Source organism: Macaca mulatta, chromosome 12 (assembly GCF_049350105.2).
Source record: "Macaca mulatta isolate MMU2019108-1 chromosome 12, T2T-MMU8v2.0, whole genome shotgun sequence".
NCBI classification, from domain to species: Eukaryota; Metazoa; Chordata; class Mammalia; order Primates; family Cercopithecidae; genus Macaca; species Macaca mulatta.
Window position 1 is genome coordinate 104188156 of NC_133417.1, and position 17771 is coordinate 104205926.

Sequence of the window (17771 nt, forward strand, 5' to 3'; positions counted from 1 at the left end):
TCTTATAGCTCTCTCAGTTGTAAACTACTGTTATACCGGTGTCACAGTGATATAATTGCAAGTTGTTGGAGAGGGGAAACATCCTATAGTTTTTTTATTAAATCTCAATTATCTTAGTGGTCCTGAGTTCCTTAGCTATGATATTCAGAAGCATTTCTTAGCTTTATTTTTTTTCCTGCAGTTATGTGAGCCAGAAAGGCTATAGTGGGCTGGAGTTGTCTAATTGCCCTTCTGCAGGTCAGATAAGGCTCTAGTAAAATAATATCTTGAAGGGCAGGCCTGTGTTATGAAGAATGCCCTGGGAAAATTTCAAATAGTTATTTATCCTCTCTCTGTCTGCTGGTAGTATGAGGAAAACTTTTCCCCATCTTCATTATGAGAACCTGCTGAAGCTCTTAAAAGTAAAACTCACAAAAGTGGATCCTCTCCTCCCACCCAAATGCCTCACCCCCACCCCAAGGCTGGGCCTCCAGGAATGTATAACTCTCAGACTAGTCTACACTCAGCCTTCAGTAACTGGTGACATTATTAAAATGTCCCTCCTAGCTACTGGCTCCAGTGCCCTCTGCTCTTAGTAACTTCATCTGGTCTATGATTCTCTGTATTCTCCTATTGCCAGTTATGATCCATCCTCTTCAAGGATTCTGTGATTTCACAGTCTTCCAATATCACCTAAAATAACTGGATCCTGTTGCCGTTTGCACTTCCCAGGTTTGCCCTGTGATCTCAATTTTCTGGTGGACCTAAGAAAAGCCATTAATATTTTAGTGCGTTTAGCTTTGTTATGGCTCTGAAACATTGGTCTGCTGACTTTCAAGCTTTTTCTATTTCAGAGTTGAACACATTTCTAAATTCATAAAATTGTTGGAAAACTAGAGGTCATCATGCATGTAAAATGCCTGGCATAGTGCCCCAAATAGCAAGTAATAATTATAGTCGCCAATCACTTTCACAAGTTTACATGTATTAATTCTCCCAAAAATCCTATAATGTAGGTACAAGTTATTAGTCCCATTTTACACATGTGGAAACTGAGGTACAGAGAGCTGTTATGCCTAATAGAGGATTCTAACTGGAGAGTCAGATTTCAGGGCACAGGCTGTCATAATGAATCACCCCAATCCCATCCCACCAACACCAGAACCTGCCTTGTCCTGACCAGTTCTCCCAGGGACGGGAATCCTGCCTCTGCACCCATCTCATGGCTGAAGTCCCGCTGCTACAGCCAGATCTCCCTGGCTCTGTGTATCCCTTCAGCGATACACTGGCTCTGGAGTCACTCAATTGTTTTGAGTCACAAGTCTTTCTAGATCCATCCACCAGGCATATCTGTTCCTTCATCTGTCTCACATACTTGACTGATTCTCTGTATTTTCCATTCTAACTTCACTCAGATTATAGACAGAAAATTTGAAAAAAGATATTTAAAGGATGAGGACTAACAAAAAAATGAATCTTAATAGAAATGCACTTGTATACATGTGTGCACGCACACACACACACACACACATACACACACACACACTCTTAATCACCTGTGAGTGGTTCTCAGATATCCTGCCCTTCCTAGGGGTGTATTTGTGAAGATTGTCCAACCACAGCTTTTTTGGGAACAAATGATGGAATGTGAATAAAGATAAACAAGGCAGTTCATTTGATGTAGCATTAAAGGTGTCAATGTTCCTGCTATTTAAAACCTGCTCTGCTTCCATGATGAAGGAGAAGACACTCATATCCAGAGAGAAGCACCCAGTGAGGTTGAGAGATATTGCAAGGCCTCTCCTGAGACCTGCTGCTCTGGGCCTGTAGACCTCATGGCTTCAGCAAAAATAACTTTTGTCTTGCTTTTCTCATTGTAGATGACATGTGCCTTCTGTGAGTTATCCTTTCATGGGATCCACAAGAAAATAAACTCCTTTTGTGGTCAGTCCAAATATTCCTTGTTAGTTCTCTCTAGTGCTTGCTGTTTTCAGCAAGAGGACTGGTCAAAAACAAAACAAAAACCTTGATTTCCCATCAGCATCTCATCCATTGATCTAAACATTCCTTCAGGAGGGATCAATGAACATCAGGACATCAGTATTCTAGCATTGCTGTTCATTAGAATTCATTAGGGGCTAAAATCAATTTCCCATTCTGTGCATTTTACTGCCCTGAAATCATCTGTTCAGCATAGCTTTCTAACAGTTTTTGGCCTAATTTTAATAACTAATATCTCACTTCCGCACTAAAAAAAGGGATCAATGTTCAACCAGTGCTGAACTGGTAAATGTTTAACAATCAGCTCTCCAAAAAAAAAAAAAAAAAAAAAAAAAATGAAGGGGCCTGATTTGTAGCATTTGCCAATTTCTGCAGTATGAATACCACCACCATAGCCAATGTTAAGCTGCCAAGATGATACCACCAAACGTGGAGCTGAAAATTTATTTAATTGTAAATTTGTATAATTTAATGTTTAATAATGGCTATATTTAGCAATTACCTCACAACATTCCTAAAAATTTAACAATCAGCAAGCTGGTTTGAGTGAGATCTAGCACACTCTTAAAAGGAAGCATGGTGGAGGAATGGAAACAGCATCGTAGCAAGAAGGGCCCTGAGTTTTAGCTAAAAGACCATTGGTGACCTACTGAAGCTTTCTTGCTTTCGAGGCAAGAGTAGGCAATCTCTTAAGAACCATCCTCTTCAAGGATTCTGTGATTTCACAATCTTCCAATACCACCTCAAATAACTGGATTCTATTGCCCTTTGCATTTACAGTATTCTTTCTGCTCAAACACAAATGAAATGAACTAACAATATTTTTTTGATAATAATAGTAAGTAACATTTATTGAGGATGTACCAGTGCCAGGAATCTTAACTTATTAAATCTGCACAACTCTATGAGATTGATGCTATGATTATAACCATTTCAACAGTGAGTACATGAATGCAGAGAGAAGTTAAATAAATTGCTGAAGGTCTCACACCCTGGCCTCTGTGCACTGAATCATGGCACTCTAAATAAATAAACCATAACATTGTCCTTATGGAGGGGACATTTTTAGGACTATATAGAGTCATGATTTCTAAAAGAAAATCTGATGAAATAAGAAGTGTGTATCAGGGAGTAGATAAGACAAAGAAATTTCCTTAGCGTTGCCAGGGTAAATGTTTTTAAGTGGCTCAAATTTTAAAAGTTTTTTGACCGTGATTCATGGTCATTTCCTTTGTTATCTAATATCTACAGTAGTTCCTGACAAAGGAAAGAATTCTTTTTTAATTTTTAAAAATACTCCCGTACTATACAATGAGAAGGATAACAGCATTCAGTAACACAAATTTCCATAAATAAATTAGATATTCCATTACCCCCCCAATAAAATCTTATAAGAAACCACCAATTATTGTGAGAATTATCTTCATTTTAACCATCTGGCCCTTCTGAATAGAAAGAGTGTTTGCACATGAGCCTGAGACATAAGACAGAGAACTGTTGTTATCTTGATACATTGCAACATGTGAAAATAATTGCTTTTAGTGTGGCTAATACTCCTATCACACAATACAACTGTAGGGCAAAATTCTTGTCTGTGTTCCATATAAATAATCTGACTCCAACATTCAACTCTCCTTATATGTACAAGGCTGACTAGACATTCTAGACTGACTTAATTCTGCATAAAATTTCCCAAACTAACTCAATGATGAAAACCCATACACAAGAAGAATAGGGAGTTAGTGTGACCACTTCCATAATGCACATGAACATGTGATTTGACTGTTTTAAGAAAGGTAAAGTGTATGCATCCTGTGTGCTGCTTATTCTCTGTTTGCCTCTCACAATTATTTCTCACCCTCCACTGCCCTGTTCTGCACCCAGGAGTGACTTCTATTGTTTTAAGCCCCCGGGCCCCTTTGCACTCTGGCTTTAGGTTGGTTTGGGCCAATAGGAGAAACTGGCAGGAGTTTAAAACATTAAGAAATGGAACAAGGGTTTTATATCTCCACCAATATTCTAAGGCCATGGATCCTGCCATGCAGTCCCTCTTACCCTTCCACTCCCTGGCCCTTTTGGCCTGTGGTAACAGCATGTGCCGGCCCATCATCCCTCTTGGTTCCCTTAATTTTGACTACACCTCTATAAACAGGGCCTTTGTTAAACTCACTTTGGCTACTCACTTATCATGGGCCTTCTATTCCCTACCAAGACATTCATCGAAACATCGTTCTCCAAATAAGTTAAATACAGATATCAAAAATGTTCTAAATGTTATATATTATTTGTTATATATGGTAACTTGTCATTTATATGTCCATGTGTGTATCTATATATTTTCCCCTCTCCATATTCCTTTAAATTAGTTATTTGATTCAGGTAAAACTGAATTAAAGCAACTTTTCAAGCAACACACCTGTTGCATACATTGAGGTATCTTGGAAATGCAGATTGCAGTTTAATGCTGAAGAAAATACCTGTTTAAAGGTGCATCTTGGTCTGTAACCAAGGTTTTGACTATTAAATATTGAAAGTGGGCAAAGTCCAGAAGAAAATACAATCCATTCTATTCCAAGTTATAGGAAGCGGATTACACAGTTTTACATTATCATGTCAAAGGGTTCTATTTTGTTGCCCTTTCCATCTTACATCTATAGGTTCCTTTCCAGTAAAACACTGATCAAATGAGTTAATTACTATCAATAACAGTAATAATAGCTAATATTTATTGAGCTAAATATTGCACGGGGCACATGTATACTAAAAATTATGTCATTTATCAGAAATTCAAATTTAACTAGGTGTCCAGCTTTTTAAAATTTTGTTTTGTTTTGTTTTGCTAAATAAGGCAACCCTACACATGTGTGAATGTCTACCAGACTGAGCAATATAGATGTACAACATTTTCATTATTGCAGAAAATTCTATTGGAGAGCTCTGTTTTATCATATTATGAGCTGTTTATATTAGTGCTTAGTGTTAATAAAAAAAAAATAATGCTGTGTATCATCATCTCGCTATCTAGGGAGCAACACATTTTGACAAAAACAGACATTTGCTTAGTTAAAATCCTGAAAAATTACATTTATTTTATTTACTTTGGAGGTGAAATAGCGACTGACTTCTGACCACCAGCTTTCAAATGAACACTTTAGGGAGCTGGATAGTCATTTTCCCAATAATTAACCCTTTGAGATAGTCTTCCTTTGAATACCCCATAATGACATTCTTTAAAAAAAGAAAGAATTATATTTACTGCAAAATGTAATCTCCATGCAGAAATATGCTTAATATACATTTGTACAGTTTCTAAAATAACCATAAGGCTTGACATTCCTTTGTGATATGTATTACAGGCTGGTTGCTCTCATGGGATCACTCAGAGTTCGTCCCTTGTAATTTTCTAGGTCTGGCCAGAAATATTTTGTTTTTATATTTAAACACCCCATCAATCAGCACCTGGTAAATATATAGCTGGAATCCTCAGTAAATTACTTAGAAACTAAAGGAATAGATTGCATTAAGGAAAAAAAAGGTATTAAGAAAATTGACCTCTGTTTCTCTGATAAAAGTGGGAGAGGTAGGACCCTTCCATCCCAATCAATGTCATTAATTGGTTATTGGAGCAAATGAATGATTCTTTCTACTTGTTCTCCTCCAAGTTTAGGAGGAACTAATCTGGTCAATTAACCTTTGGCATCACGGGTTTGAAGCAATTTGGAAGAAGGCTAGTTATTTTTTTTTTTCCCCCAGGCGATTCTTTTGTCCCTTGTCCCCTGTGCTTTAAGAGGAAACTCAATTCAAGACATTCCAACAAATCCAGAAGGAAAAATCCTGATTCCCCTAATGCTTGAGAAGTGAGACTCACAAGCAGGCAACGGGCCTTTATTTCTGGAGGGAGACAGCTGGAGCAAGCTCTCTCTGCGGGGCTAAGAGCATCTTGCTCTTTATTCGGTTTCTCTGATGAGGCCTTTAGTTGGGCATCAGTTTACCCATTGGTAAATGGAGTTGAATAATATATACTTACCACTCCATAGTAAATGAATATTGAAGATCTTTGGCTAAAGAGGGCTATGAATATGTAAAAGCACTGTGAATACAAATCAAGAATTCATGACTTAGTAAAAGCTCAATATGTTGATAAATCTTGAATTTTTGCAAATGCTGAGATGTTTCACTTTTATTCAGAATATATAATAGTTAGGGATTGAAGTTTAGCCAGAGAGGCTTTATGCAAAGGACACATATGTAACTATGTACAGTAAAAAGCTGTACATCTGGCATGTTGGGGGAGACTGGAGGCACCAATCAGTCAAAAGTTCTGACTAACAATTTTTCATTGCTTCTTGTAGTTCTCTCGTTTCTTGTCTTGGGCTCTCTATTAAAGCCTAGATGTGTGTGGCGGGTAGTGGGGAGATGGCGGTTTTACTCAGGGAAAGCTATGTTTGGCCAAAGTTCACTGAAGCAGCGATGTAGCTCAGCCCTACCCGCACGCAAGGCTCCGAGTAGCCACAGAGACCTCCATGCTCACAAATCATGAGCTCCTTAGGTGTGGCATTGTGACATCAGAGAAGCAGATGCTGAAAGGGGATATGTACATGCAAATGGACCTGTGCACAAGTGTGGGCCAAGCCACTCCTTGCCCATTCTGCACTTTGGTACTAATCAGAAAAAAAAGGTCACTTCCTCTGGATAAAAGCAGACCCTATACTGGAACATGTGATTTGGTGAGCTGCCACTTTTCTCTTTACCTGGATACCCATGCTGTGAACAACCTATATAATCAGATGACATGGTCCCAGATATGAACTTGGGGAAATTTTTGATTTATCCAGAAGGATGTATTTGTCTGTGTGCAGAAATTGTATTCAGTTTAACTTTTTATGACTTGCTACTGAAATTCCTATACTCTCCAAACGTAGCTTTCTGGGTAATTTGAGGTTGTCACCTTTTTCTCATTTAGAAGTACAAGATTAATTCAGTAGTTATGAGTAGACATCAGAGTTGATGCTGAGCTTCCTAGTGGCCAAGGCAAGAAAGGGACACTCAAGAAATTCAGTTGTTCTCACTATCAGGTAGAGAAAGTAGCATACCCAAATTCCACTGGGGAAACAACGATCATCTCTTTTACTTTCAAATCTAAAAGAAATTTCTTGTATGAAATTTCACCTGAGAGCCACTGAGGCATCATAGACAACCATTGCACCAATAGTTTATAGTAAATTCAATGGCAATATATGGCAGCACCTTCCTGCAAAATCCTTTAAAAAAAGCAAAGCCCAATTGAGCTAACTCCGAGAAGGCCAAGCAAATTTGGGTTTAGGTGTGGATCTTTTGGTGCCTGACTTAATCAAAGGACGGAACTTCTGGGAAAGTAAATACTCAGCCTAGTCCTCAGATTGGCAGTTTCTAGATGTCACCTGCAGTCAGCTTCTAGGTGGCGACAGAGTTTTTTCTGCTCCCCAAAAAAGGAGGGGAAAAAAGGGTAAGACATACATATTTCGCAGCAAATTGGTTCACTTTCCTCACTTGAATAGGATTATGCTTTATTTATTGTATTTTTTTAGACACAGAGCCTTGCTTGGTCACCCAGGCTGGAATCCAGTGGCACAATCATAGCTCATGGTAACCTTGAACTCCTGGCATCAAGCAATTCTCCCACACTCAGCCTCCCCAAGGTGCTGGGATTACTTACAGGCATGAACCACCCTGCCCAGCCCAACTATAGTTTATTCTAAGATGATGTCCTTGCAACTTTGAAAGGGGTTAAAAGTGCTTTCTTTGATGTAATAATGGTAGAAAAGATGGTAGTTTTATATTTTGTATTGCTTATTGAGTGTCTTCATTTGCCAATATGAACTTGACAAGTGCTTATTGGCCTCCAAGCCTGAGGTGTGGCTATTACTGGTTCAAGAAGTTCCAAAGTCTGGCAGTGACAGCCATGGACTATATTCCCAAAATAGCATTTCCCAAAGTAATAGAGGTGAGAGTCATATTTGTAGATGGGACCTTGGCAGGAGTACCCTTATCCTATGATGGTGCTGAAGACAGCAAGGCCTCCCCAATATTCTCAATACAGTAAGCTTCCTCATTGCCACCAGAATGGGTCTCAAGGATATCTTCATGAATCAACTTCAGATGTACAAGCTTGCAGATATAATGGCTAAAACCCCATTGTTCTACTATCTGAGTGCAGAGGTTTTCAAAGCAATGTTACATGTAAACTGTCTGTGATGTAGACAAGTTTCACTTACAGTTTTACAATCTTTCTGATATTAAACACCCCAACTGAATGCTGGTCCATGGTGGAATTAGTTACAAAATGTATTCTCCCACATAATCTAATGAGTTGGTCTGCCATCTGGAAATATTTAGTAGTGTCCAACTGAATATAGAGGAATGATTGATGGAGGTGATTTGCCCTTGATCAAGTTCACACTGAGTCATTCTTACAGTCACTCTTAGTCAAATAAGACTAAGTATTATTTGATGTTACCCCTAGTTTATCCTAGTAAAAGCAGGCATCACTACCTCGGAGGACACTTACTTCCCCATCCACGGCAGATCGACATTATTTCACCTTGGATTTTAGTATTTTTTGGTTTACAAATTACCTACCTACTGACATATTTTTCTCAAGGCACATACCATGACTTCAATGAACATTCTCCCATTTTTAAGAAATGAACACTTTGTACCAGGAATCATCCTTGATAATGGGAATGCAAAGATATTGCAGGAAAACTATCATTTATAGGCAGGCACTGTACTTTATATGGGCGCGCACACACACACACACACACACACACACACACACACACACTGCAAGTGAGGTATTATTTTCCTATATATATATATATATATAGCTCCAAATTACAGAAAGCTAGGAAGTAGAGTAGATCTATTTCTAGATAGATACCAGCCCTTTCTGATTTCAAAGCAACACTATGTTGTTCTAATAAGACATGATATCTTTCCTCAAAGAGTTTGAAATCTAGTGCATTTGGCATACTTTTTGGGCCCTGAGCACCTCTGACTGCTTTTTCTATGTTTAGAGAATTTCCTACCTATAAGTCCAAGACAGAAGACAGAAATGCACTTTCCCAGCCTTCCTTGCATATGACTTAGGCCCCTTCAATCAGTAGCTAACGCATGAGACTTTTATTTGGAAGGGAATGGAAAAAAAAAAAAAGAACCATGCATCATGTGAATTCCATTTCACTAAGGGCAGTAGCAGAGCCATCCAGGTTTCAGGGAAGTAGCAGAGCCATCCAGGTTTCAGAGGCAGCAGGGGCAGGAGTTTTGTAGATGGCATTCAGTGCCCAGGAGCACGGGACCAGGATATGGTGCTTGTGCTCCGTGCAGCAGCAGTCTCCCCTGGAGTCATCTTAGATATTGATGCTAATCTCTAACCCAGATTTTCTGACTTCCCCAGAAATTCTCTGGGTCTTCTAATAACTTTTAGTAATTTTTTTTTCTGTTTAACTGGTTAAATTTAGTTCTATTGTTGTCAACTAAAGGTCCTAACTTTATTTCCCTCACAATGGCTTCAATATAATAGACATTTCATAAATCTACTTTGTTGGTTGACAAGTGGAAAAAAATGATTTAACAAAATAAATCAATAGAAGATAAACTTTCTAGACCCTTATACATCCTTGTCACCCTCTGTTTTTTTGAATAAATCTCAATTTATCAACATCTTTCCAAAATATGTCATCCAGAACTGAAAACAATGTTGCAATGTGGCCTGATTAGTATTGAAGAGTATAGGATGATCAACTTTCTTGGTTTAAGCTATATATCTCTATTCATGCAGTCTGAAATGACATAAGCTCTCTCAGTAGCTGTATCACATGATTAAGAAAGCAAGCCTAAGAACTTATAGGATTTAGTAATCAATATTCAATATGAGCCTAAATATGTGAGGTGGTTACTAGAAGAGTAAATTCAGCATTAGATGGCACCAACAACAGGGGAAAAGAGAACTAACCAAAAGTGGAATAGGCTGAGTTCCAAACTCATAAGTTCCTAGTCATGAAGGAACAAAGACTGCATGGCCTCCAGCCAAGGATGCCTGAAAAGGAATTTCTGCTTTGAATAAGAGGATGTGCAGAATGACAAAGCCCATGGTTCTGTGATTCTATCTTCCAAGACAGCACAGAATCACAGACTATGAATTACCTGAATGTGGGGCTTACAAATGTCAGTTGTGGAGGTTCTTGAAATCAAGGCACTTGTAACTCAAGTACTTTGATTATGCATTACAGAAATATTCAGATGAAGTTTATCTCTGTAAGGCAATTTAAATATTCAATCATGGCTGAAGTTGGGAAATTTTCAAAATCCAACAGAGGGAAACTGCTATGAAATGTAACCCATTCATCAAATATTTGTTAAAAGGGAGGGAAGAGCTTTGTACCCTCTTGGTGTTTTCAATGGGGTGAGGAAGCTGACAATAAATAAAAGCATGAAACATAAGTAAATTATAGAGTATGTTACAAGCTATGAAAAAGAAAATGTAGGACAGAACAGAATAAAAAGAATCCAGAAGGCAGGTGAGTTTACAATTTTAAATAAGGTGATCAGCATAGTTCTCATTGAGAAGATGATTTTTGGGCAGACTGGAGGGAATTGAGGAAGCCAGCCATACGGCTGTCTGGGAAAAGAGCTTTCCTGGCAGAGAAAAGAGCTAGAAGAACAAAGGCCTGAGGCAAGAGTGGCCTAGTGTATTCCAGGGACAGCAGGGAGCCAGTGTATCTGGAACCTAGTAAACAGAGGAGAGAGAATTAAGGAGAGGAGGTCAGAAAAGGGTCAGATCACGTAAGGCCTTGCAGGTCATTGTAAGGACATTGGTTTAATCCTGAAGAGGTGACAGGGTCAAGCAGGAGAGTAGTGTGGGGGCTGTTGCTACACTCCAGGTAAGCAGTGATGGTGGCTGTGATCAAGCTGGTAGCAATGTTGGTGGTGAGAGGTTGTGAGATTGTGAATCTAGTTAGAAGGTAAAGCTAACAGTACTTTGTTGCAGGAAGTCAAGGACCCCAAAGGGAGGGACCAGCTGGAGCCACAGCAGAAGAATATAAATTGTGAAGATTTCATTTTAATATGGACATATATCAGTTCCCAAATTAATACTTTCATAATTTCTTCTGCCTGTCTTTACTTCAGTCTCTGAACATAAATTGTGAAGATTTCATTTTAATATGGACATTTATTAGTTCCCAAAATTAATACTTTTATAATTTCTTATGCCTGTCTTACTTTAATCTCTTAACTCTGTTTTCTTCATAAGCTGAGGCTGTATGTCACCTCAGGACCACTATTGTGTTAACCGTGCAAATTGATTGAAAACATGTGTGTTTGAACAATATGAAATCAGTGCACCTTGAAAAAGAACAGAATAACAGCGATTTTAGGGAACAAGGGAAGACAACATAAGGTCTGACTGCCTGCAGGGTCAGGCAGAATAGAGCCATATTTTCCTTCTTGCAGAGCCTATAAATAGACATGCAAGTAGGAGAGATATCCTAGCAAGGAATATTAATATTAAGACCCTAGGAAAAGAATTGCATTCCTAGAGGGAGATCTATAAACGGCAGCTCTGGGAGTGTCTGTCTTATGCACTTGAGATAAGGACCGAAATACGCCCTGGTCTCCTGCAGTACCCTTAGGCTGACTAGGATTGGGAAACCCCAGCTCTGGTAAATTTGAGGTGAGACAAGTTCTCTGCTCTCGAACCCTGTTTTCTGTTGTTTAAGATGTTTATCAAGACAATACGTGCACTGCTGAACATAGACCCTTATCAGGAGTTTCTGATTTTGCCCTGGTCCTGTTTCCTCAGAAACATGTGATCTTTCTTCTCCTTTTTGCCCCTTGAAGCATGCGATCTTTGTGACCTACTCCCTGTTCGTACACCCCTTCCCCTTTTCAAATTCCTAATAAAAACTTGCTGGCTTTGCGGCTCAGGTGGGCATTATGGACCTACTGATATGTGATGTCACCCCTGGAGGCCCAGCTGTAAAATTCCTGTCTTCGTACCCTTTGTCTTTATTTCTCAGCTGGCTAACACTTATGGAAAATAGAAAGAACCTACATTGAAATATTGGGGGCAGGTTCCCCCGATAGGACTTTCTTGACATATTAAATGCCATTGTGTTAAAGAAAAAAAACAAGGGCAAATCTAAGGCTTTAGGCCTAAGCAACTGGAAAGCTGCAGTTGCCAACAGGTGGGAGGAACAGTTCAGGGAAGAAGAGGAGGTCATCTGGGGCCATGTGAAGTGTGCCAGGCATGTGGAGGAGTTGAATAGGCAGTGGAACCTACTGGTTTGGAGATGTAGGAAAGGTCTAGGCTACAGACAGAAATCGTAGTGTGGTCAGCATTTGGGTGCATTTAGTGTCATGATGCTGGACCAGGAAGGAGAGTAGATTTGGGAAAAGGAGGACAAAGGGAAGAACGCTGGATCATCTTAGGCATAAAGGGTTGGAGAGAAGAGAATCAGCAAAATACACTAAAAAAGAACAAGAATAAGGCAGCAGAAAAATGAGCAAGTGTGGTGTCATTAATGTTTAAATACCTACTTTTGAAGACCTCAGAAGGCTACTAAAACACCTCATTCATTTTGTTTGCAATTAAGAAAGAAAATCATATTATAGCTCTTGCCAGGAAGAAGAAACAGGAGGAAGGGAGAGATGTAGAGAAAGGGACTGCAATGAAAGAGAATCGAAGAAAAAGTGGGAGAAAGAGATAAGAAGAAAGTGTAGCATAACAGCCCTTTATCCTTAAAGATTTTAAATCATGCAAAAAAAAAAAAAATTTAAGCATAAGACTTAATCCTACTCTGAAACTCATCTGAACTATTTTTAAGTCCTCTGTAACATTTGATTATATCCTGTTTTTTTTCTCCCTGAGAAAGAGGGAGGAAGGGAAGGAAGGAATTACGCTAGATACTTTTACATAGTTATTTTATTTAATCATGACAACCTTGAAATACATAAGTCATTAACCCTATTTTATACTTTTGTTTGTTTTGGAAGAAACAGGTTCTCACTATGTTGCCCAGGCTGGTCTTGAACTCCTGGCCTCAAGTGATCCTCTTGCCTTGACCTCCCAAACTGCTGAGGTTATATGTGTGAGCCACTGTTCCTGGACCTGTTTTATGGATGAAGAAACTAGGGATTGAAAAGTAACTTTTTCAAGCTGCAATATTAGTAAAAAATAGAAACTAGAACAACTCATTGCCTCCACACAATCAACTACAAACAAATTAAAGTTGTAAAGATTTTATTTTTTCCTTATCTTTTCCTTAAGGGTAGATTCCTAGGATTGCTCAGTTCAGAGTTGACATTGAGTCTCCCCTGATTTCCTCAGCCTGTGTTATTGTGTGTTTAAATGGGATTATGCTTGTTAATGGATAGTGAATAAATTATAGTTATCTCTTTAATTAATCATTGCTCTGCACTATTTATTACATTGCTAATGGAATATTTTTGTAACTGTTTTCCCATATGCGAAGGTAACACTTTAAGCCTGTTTAAATGTCACCAAAGAAGCTACTTCTAGATTCTTTGGGACAGTTGTACTAGCAGATCATGGTGTTTTCTAAAAAATAAGCTTTCCCTCAGAACAAAACTCAATCAGAAATGTCATACTTGAACAAGATTATGAAAAAGTGTGTTAAGAGATGTCAGATGGTCATGGCATATAAACCATGCTGGTCAACAAATTAATGCTCAGTTTATACATTCTTTCTAGTACATTCTAGGATACAAAAATAGAGGTGGTGTGATACTGGGGAGAAAATGCAGACCTTGCTTTAGAACTCTATTATTTCCCAGCAATATTGAATTTGCAAGGTGCCAAATCACCTCCCTTCATCGCATCCTTCATTCATTGTTCCTGTCTCCAACTCAGTATGCCAGTCCTAGACATGCTCATTCAGAAGACACATTGTCATGCCTATCCCCACATAGCCCTCCACCTGCCCGCCCACCCCTGTTCTCTGCATGGCCAAATGCAAAGACCTCAGGTCTTGCTATTGCCTTTAAAGAATCACACCCATCCCGCCTGCTGAGTTATTGCCCAAATCTTTCTTAATTACTTTTGATGTAGTCCCCTAGAATTTATACTTCTCCACTCACTTTGAAAGATGGGTGAAGAAAAGCAAAGAAGAAAAGCAAAATGCACCCAATTCATAAATGTCCACTTTTCAATGGTAAGCATTTCAGACACAAATTAATGTATTTAGCTTCACTCTCAGGGATCCTTGAAGTGGCATTCTCTGGGGTGATAGAAAACAAAAATCTTACATGCTAATCAATTTAAATATATCCAGAACTGCTTTGATTCTGCATTAAATATCAAGGCCACTAATCGTACCCAATAAATATATTTGCTGAATAGATTGAGTTGGTCATGGCATTCCTGTGGTCGTGCCACAAGCCTTAATTAAACATGTCTGTAATAACTATATAAAAGCTTAAATGTTGCTTTATTTCATCAGGACCTCTGAAAGTTAATAAATAAAATTAATCAAAGTTAGATCACTAGTTGGCAATTTCGGATGACAAACGCAATATTTTCATAAACTTTACCACTTTCAAAGCATCTTATACCACTGGATTCTCCATAACCCTGTGAGAGTCACTATGCTCAATTTTTAGATGAGGAACATTAGGCTCAAGGACGTAATTTGCCCAACATTACACAACCAGGGAATGGTGGTGCCACCCTCAGAACTCAAATATTCTGGATCCCAATTCCCTTCGAAGTTGAGGGCTTTTGTTTATCAATATCATCTGACACGTTCAGTCACCAAAGTCCATAACATAAACCCAGGAGATGTGAAATAACCTCAGGAAGGCTGTCTTCAAACACTGCTCTGTTATTTTTAATGAGTGGTACAGACAAGTGCCATGAATTTGGAGGAGGAAATAACAGTTACCTGTAAGTTATAATGGTCTTAAAGGCAGATCATTTTAGAAATAGGTTTGGCTTTTTCTGCTTTATTTTACAAGTCTATTAAGAACATGACAGTTTGGAAAAAATTTGAATGAACATACTTAACTTCTGCCAATATTTGTTATCCTGTTCCATCATTTTTTATCAATTTCCCAATTTTTACAATTTGGAAAGATCTAGAAATCATAAAAGATTGCATAAACCCTAAAGCATGTGTCTTGAATAATTGACTAGACGTATATGAAAAAGAGCCATAAACCCATTTTGAAACCTTGTGTTAGGCAGAGCTCCTTTCTCCCTGTTAACTGAGGATAATAGTGTTTGTGAGGAGTTGCTGTAAGGGCATAAAGGAACAATTAGCCTAGGAGAGCTCTGCCAGTGCCAGGTTCCTTTCTCCTGCTGATCTGCTCGCTGTCCTACAGTGTGTCTTCTTCTCTGACTCTATGTCTTTGAATGCATGTTTTTTCATATATTTAATACACAATCATTCAATCAACATTTTTGAGTGCACTGTCCTAGGTACTGAGGAACTCCATGTCTGGGATCCAGCTGTAGGTCTCAAGGGCTCATGGGAAATAAACATTTAGCACAGTAACCGCAACATGCTACAAACTCTGTGCAGTGGAATACCCTGGAAGCGGCATGAGCATGGAAGAATTTGTATCACGCTGACAAAGCAGATGGGGAAGGGCTTCCTGGAAGAAGTGCTGCTTGGACTGATCCTTAAAGTTAGCCAGGAATGAACTTGAACTCAGGGTGAGGAGAAGGAAGAGATGTAAGGTGCAGGAAGTAGAAGCAGGGCAAATGTGCCTCTTCACTTATCCTTCTCTTATCTATTATTTTCAATATTCTTCTTAATACCTTCTATGGCAGAGGCTGTTAGCTGCCTACCAATTATCAACTCTCCCCCTTTCTCTGGAATTCACGGAACAGCTAGAAACATTTACTAGTCTCCCTTGCATTCAAGTATAGGGCTTGAAGAAAGAGAGTATAGCCACTCTTTTGTATCTGTGGATTCAACTAACTGCAAATCAAAAATATGTTTTTTAAAATGAACGGTTTTGTCTCTACTGAACATGTACAGATTTTTTTGTCATTCTTCCCTAAACAATACAACTATTAACATAGCACTTACATTATACTAATTCTATTACTGTGTATTCTAATAGTATTAGATATTATAAATAATCTAAAGATGATTTAAAATATAAGGGAGGATACACAAAAGTTATATGGAAATACTATGCACCATTATATAAGGCACTTGAGCATTAGTGAATTTTGGTATCCATGGATTGGTCCTGTAACCAATCTCCTACAGTACCAAGGGAAGATTGTGTGTCATTCTTTACTCATTTGTCCCTTCTGATGCCTGGAAGTTAGGTGTGACAGCAAGAGCTCTAGCGATTATCCTGGACTATGAAGAGGGAACACAGGAATGAACACAGGAGAAAATGGAGCTGTGAGCTGGAAAAGTGTGAGTCTCTGAATTCATGAAGCCAGCTTATCTCAGCAATTTATTTCATGTAAGAAACCCTTGTTGGGTCATAATTACTTTGTGCTTTTTTTTTTCTTTGTATGCAGCTAAACCTAATCATAAATGATCCACCTTCTAAGGTTATTCTAGCTTACAAGCAATAATTATTTAATTCATAGCATGTGTTTGTACCACCCATTAAGCAAATATATTTCTGTCTGAAGACAACTTTTTGTGACTGTTTCATTTTTTCTGGATTTATATTTTGCCTTTCCAACAAGTTATAAGCTTCCTGAGGAGAAAGCACAAAGTCGTACGTTCTTCGTCACTGCAATTTCTAGCAAATTGTCTGGCATAGAGTACATGTTTAATAAATGTTTACTGTCTTGATTACAGCATGATTGTCCTTTAGAAAGAATGTGGGGAATTTAAAGTCTTTAAGACTCTTCACAAAGGGAAATAACAGTGTAAAGAAACATATGTCCTCTAGACACACACACACACACACACACACACACACACACGACAAAACTCAACCCATGAAGTGATCGCTCTGAGATGCTATGACTTTACTTGAGAAATTCCTACTTTGCTTTCTCGAAAATAGAAGTCACCAGCACAGAGACACCTTCTGGGCACACCAATTCATCTGTGTGTAGAGTCTCCCACTGATGAAGTTTGACCCCTAAAACACAATCTCATGAATGTGGAAGCTGCTTGCGCTAAAAGTCATTATTTCACAAATGCTTTCCTTCTTCGTCTTTAGTCTAAATGCAGAGTTCATTTACATTTGCGTAAATAACGTTTCACCCTGTGTTGAGCCTCTAGCTGTTTTTAAAAACCTTCAGCAACCTGAAGCTGTCTGCCTTTTTGCAAACACTCGGTTTTCATAAATTATCCTTAAAACATATCTACATGGTTCATGGGCTCTTAACTATCATAGAAAAAAAGGTAAGGGAAACCGAGGAAGAAAGAGAAGTTACATCTGTATGTCAATCAAATGCAGAAAAATGGAAAAAAAATAAACAGGAAAAACATTTACAATATCAAAAGAAAACAAAATCACTTTTTAATTTACTTTGCCAGTTCTGAAGCGAAGCACTTGCTCTTTCCTTATTAACATTAGTCTTTTGAGCAATTTTTTCCATTGTAAGCACTTTCTAAAAAACCATTTTCACACATTTCTCAGATACATCAATCCTTTCGGCATTCCTCCATGCACACATTATGGTACCCCAGCTCTAAATATAAAAGACTTTTATTATGTCCATTAACCATGGACATATGTGCTCCAAAAGTTTCCTGACACGCAGTCATTTGTGGTTTTTTAATTATAAACAGAAAATATTCACTAGA